Source organism: Malaclemys terrapin, chromosome 20 (genome assembly GCF_027887155.1).
Source record: "Malaclemys terrapin pileata isolate rMalTer1 chromosome 20, rMalTer1.hap1, whole genome shotgun sequence".
NCBI classification, from domain to species: domain Eukaryota; kingdom Metazoa; phylum Chordata; order Testudines; family Emydidae; genus Malaclemys; species Malaclemys terrapin.
Genome location: NC_071524.1, coordinates 2,549,814 through 2,554,378, shown reverse-complemented (window position 1 = coordinate 2,554,378; position 4,565 = coordinate 2,549,814). Strand labels below are relative to the sequence as shown.

Sequence of the window (4,565 nt, the reverse complement as noted above, 5' to 3'; positions counted from 1 at the left end):
ATCCCTCATCAGATGCGCTCCCATCTGTCCACCACCTTACGTTCCCACAGACCAGTGGCCGTAGGTCCCCACGGATCTATCCATCATCCTCTGTGTAGACGACCTGAACCCATCAGTTCTGTCTGCAGGGACCATCCCCCTCCAAACAGCCTGAACAGCCCCGTGGGCATCTGAGCCGGGAGCTCTATTCCCTGGGGGGTGAATTGTTCCATTTCTCCCGCTCACCTTCTCCCTCTGGCTCCATCGTGGGGGGATCCGGCTGCCGGGACCCAGCTGGGTCGGTTCCCTCTGTGGGATTAAAACGAGCGTCGGCTGGGATGGGGGAGGAACGGAACCAGTACCAAGGCCTGGGGCAGGAAGGGGCTGAAATGGTGACTCAGCAATTGGGCCGCTCGCCCCATGACCTGGCGTTTGTTACAGGTCCAATTGTCCAGGCAGCTGGGGGGTGAATTCAGCACTGGGGCTGGTGCTGTGTGGGAAGCCCCTGGGCCCCACCTCCTCTGTGCATCCCCAGAGCGGGGGCAGCTGGGGGAGCATCTGCTCTGTAGCTCCCCCTGAGGGCAGAGATCCTCCCTCCCTTGGTCCGGAACCTCCAGTGGCTGCTGCTCCCCCTGGCTGGGAACCCCCCAGTGACTGTCCCTGCTCCCCAGCCGGGTGTCCCCTCTGCCGGGCCCAGGGCTCAGGGCAGAGCTGGCTCTGAGTGTCCCATTGGGTTCTATGTATTTTGCCACCCCAAGCACGGAAATCAGGCAGCTTTCGGCGGCACGCCTGTGGGAGGTCTGCTGGTAACGCGGATTTGGCGTCCCCACCACCAAATTGCCGCTGTCAGTTTATTTTTGTTTCTTAAGTAACTGACTCTGATCTCTACGCTAGCTAGTTATAATCACTTCAACGCCATCTCTCTGGAGTTAATAAATCTGGTTTCTATTTAACCTCAAACAGTGTGTTTTGGTTGAAGTGCCTGGGAAATCTCAGCTGAGGTTGCAAAGGCTGGTGTGTGTCCTCTCCCCATCGAGGGAGGCCAGGCTAGGTAATGAACAGACACTGCTCAGGCCTCTGACCAGTGCAGGACGGTACCGGTCCGGGCGCAGGGAGCTCTGCGTTCACACACAAACAGGAGTGAGATGGGGAGACACAAACCTCTCCCCTGTGTCTGTAACCTGCCCTTAGCGCCCAGCCCCAGGGACAGCGCCAGGGTAACAAACACCTCACTGCATCCACAGGGAACCTGTGAGCCGGGTTCTGATCTCAGCCCCCCAGGTTCAATCTGGAGTCACCCCCGACTGCACTGGGGGCAGGGCTGGGTTCTGATCTCAGTGTCCTGGGGTCAATCCGGAGTCACCCCCGGCTGAGTTTTGGGGGAAAATTCAGGGCTCAGCTGCTCTTTTTCCCTCCACCTTCCTCCACCTCCCCCCCCATCCTTAACACTTAGCCTTGAGCAGCACAGATACTCACCTCCCGAGACCTCACTCCGCCCAGCCAGCCAGCAGCAGCCTGGGGAGGAGACGGCTTGTTAGGGACCAGATCCCAGGGCGACTGGATCCTACACTCTGGCCTCAGATCCCCACCATGGGCACATGCCCTGGTCTCAGATCCCCCCTATGGGCTCATGCCCTGGTCTCAGATCCCCCCTATGGGCTCATGCCCTGGTCTCAGATCCCCCCCATGGACACACCCTGGTCTCAGATCCCACCCATGGACACACCCTGGTCTCAGATCCCCACCATGGGCACACGCCCTGGTCTCAGATCCCCCCCACAGACACACCCCCTGGTCTCAGATCCCCCCCATGGGCACACGCCCTGGTTTCAGATCCCCCCCATGGGCACACATCTTGGTCTCAGATCCCCCACCCCCCATGGGCACATGCCCGGGCCTCAGACCTCCCTCCCCCCATGGGAACACTTCCTGGCTGTCTGCAATACTCACTGAGGAAGAGGACGGTGAGAGCAGGTGCCATGATGGGGCAGTGAGGGGCCCCTCAGCGCTGCCACCAACACCCCGGTGACCAGCTCCACTGAGCCCCACATAAGAAACTCAGCTAGTGGCTGCAGCTAGAGGAAGTTGAGGATGTCTCATCTCTTCCTGCATCCATCACACCTTGTCTTCAATCTGCAGGTGAAATCTAACACAGCCAAAGTAAGCTGCAGTCACTGCAAAACTGAGGAAACCCTGAGAGCTTCAGCCTGGCCAATCTCATGATGCAGCGCGCAGCTTGTTCATGGCTCTGTGGGGAGGGGGAGAGGTCACCCTCAATATACCCTGCAGCCTTGGGGAAGGTGCACCAGGCTGGGAGCCAGGAGACCACAGAGTCTAGTCTTCGGTCTTCAGCTGACCACGATTTCCATGAAGATTCCTCCCTCCCATCCTGTCCTTCCTTACATTCTGGAATCAACCCCCACCCCCAGTGTAGACAAGGGCCAAGAATGAAAACTGTGTTTTCTTCCACAACGTGATCATGCAATGAAAGGATGGTGTTGTAATGCATGTGCATGTGCACGAGGGGGCAGAGTTAAGGTTGTTCAGGAAACTGTAACTGGCATTTCCTGGTGGTGGAGGATTTGACTCTGCAGCCTTCCTGCTCACCCTGCCAACCTGCCCACGTCTGAGGAGCGGGCGCGATGGGGGAACACCCGGGTTTGCTGCCCCTTGCACCATAACTGAGCAGTGAGGCCGGCTTTACACTGTAACGCCTGGTTCAAAGGGTCTTTTCTCAGCGTGTGAATTAAATAAACCGGGTTTAAAGGAAACCTGGAGTAAGAGAAATTCCATCCCCAGCCCCCAGCTGGGAGAGATCCGGGGATCTTCCAATGCCCCTGCAGAGACCCTGCCCCCGAGCTGGAGGAGACACTGTCAGTGGTTATGTGGCCAGGCCCCTAGAGAGGGAGGTGACACAGGCTTTGTTTATATGCCATTGCCTAGAGGGCAGGAGGAAGCTGGGGGTCAGGAAGGTTTGACTCTATTCTGGGCTCTGGCAGGGGAGTGGAGACTAGTGGTTAGAGCCGGGGGGTGGAGCTGGGGTCAGGACTCCTGGTGTCACCGTCGTGGTGTCCCCCTCCGGGGCTTGCACACAGCACTGGGCCAGGCCGGGGCTGCGTTAAAGGTGCATCAACTGCCCGGCTGAAGGGTCTCAATGAGCCTTCTTCAATCAGCCCCCTCGTCCCAGGGCCCCGACCCCCTGCTCACCAGCTCCCCGGGAGCCTTCGCCCCCAGCCCCGGAGCAGGAGGGAGATGGACAGCAGATTCATTGTGAAGCAGGGTCATTTCCCCCCCACACACAGCCTGACCTCCCCTCCCGGCCTGACTCCTCCCCCGGCCTGACCCCCCGAATCTCCCAGCTTAGCCTGTGTCACCCCACACCCCTCCTCCCCACATTGTGCCCCCTGGCCCGTGTCCCCTCACGGACCACTGGCCCCTTCCCCCCCCATCTCCCAGCATCTCCAACCTGTCCCCCCTCAGCCCCCGCTAGCCATGGCCGCCAACTCCCATTGCTCCCCAAGGGAAGGGACCCCAGCTGCCCTCAGTTAACATGGCCACCCTGTCGCCCCCTGCAGCCCTCGCAGGGCGGCCATGCTGCCCCCGGCTAAGATGGCCGACGCCTCAGCCTGGGGTGGGGAACAATTCTGCCCCCCCGGACTGTCTATAGGGGCAGGGATGGATGACTGTGGGGTTGGGGGCATCATGGGGCACGGAAGGTGGGGCAGGAGGGATATGAGTGAGGGACTGAGGGGACAGAAAAAATTAGGGACCCTGAGGTGAGGGGGCTGGAACGGGGGTGGGGGCTGAGCAGGGGGCAGTGAAAGGGGAGGCTGCTGGGGGTAGAAAGGGGAGCCCAGGGGGAACTTAGGGGCACCGGCTTCCCCCTTGCTCCTCAACTGCCCCCAAAATCCTGCCCCCCTGCTCTGACCTTCTGAGGAGGGGAGCCTGGCTGCTTTCAAATTCCATCCTGGCCCCTCTCCCCTCAGTTCCCCTCCCAACACCCCCCAACCTACATCCCTCAAACTCCCAGCTCCCCCCATCCAGTTCCCCCCAAACATCCGCCATAGGGGGCCCAGAAGCGCCAGGGGCTAAATCCTTCTGCGCCCTGTTGTGTTCATGGAGACGCAATAAAGGACCTAAGGCGGGGTTCTCAAACTGGGGGTCGGGACCCCTCAGGGGGTTGCGAGGTTAGTACATGGGGGGTCGCGAGCTGTCAACCTTCACCCCAAACCCTGCTTTGCCTCCAGCATTTATAAAGGTGTTAAATATATTTAAAGTGCTTTTAATTTATAAGGGGGGGGTCACACTCAGAGGCTTGCTATGTGAAAGGGGTCACCAGTACAAAAGTTTGAGAGCCACTGGCTTAAGGTGTGCCCCAGCACCTGCCCCACACTGAACATGGTTAAACAGAGGCCGTGGGTGGGGTCCAGAGCCCTCAGCCTCTTCAGCCCCACGGCAAACCCCCCATTGACCCCTGGGACCGGCTGTTACAGACCCAGCAGAGCAGGAACCAGGGGAGCTGTGGCAGGCGCCGTGTGAAACGAGGGGTTTGTTCCAGCTCCGGCCCTGTTCACTGGAGCGAGTCT

At 59.8% G+C, this 4,565-nt stretch overlaps 1 long non-coding RNA gene across 1 annotated transcript; it reads right to left on the bottom strand.

Annotated features, from left to right (window-relative positions):
- Positions 1-238: 238 nt before the first annotated feature.
- LOC128826412 (uncharacterized) lies at positions 239-2,077 on the bottom strand. Its single transcript, XR_008442841.1, has 3 exons — positions 1,930-2,077; positions 1,456-1,494; positions 239-288 (listed from the first exon to the last, which is right to left on the bottom strand). It is a non-coding gene; the product is annotated as an uncharacterized LOC128826412 (long non-coding RNA).
- Between the last annotated feature and the right edge of the window lie 2,488 nt (positions 2,078-4,565).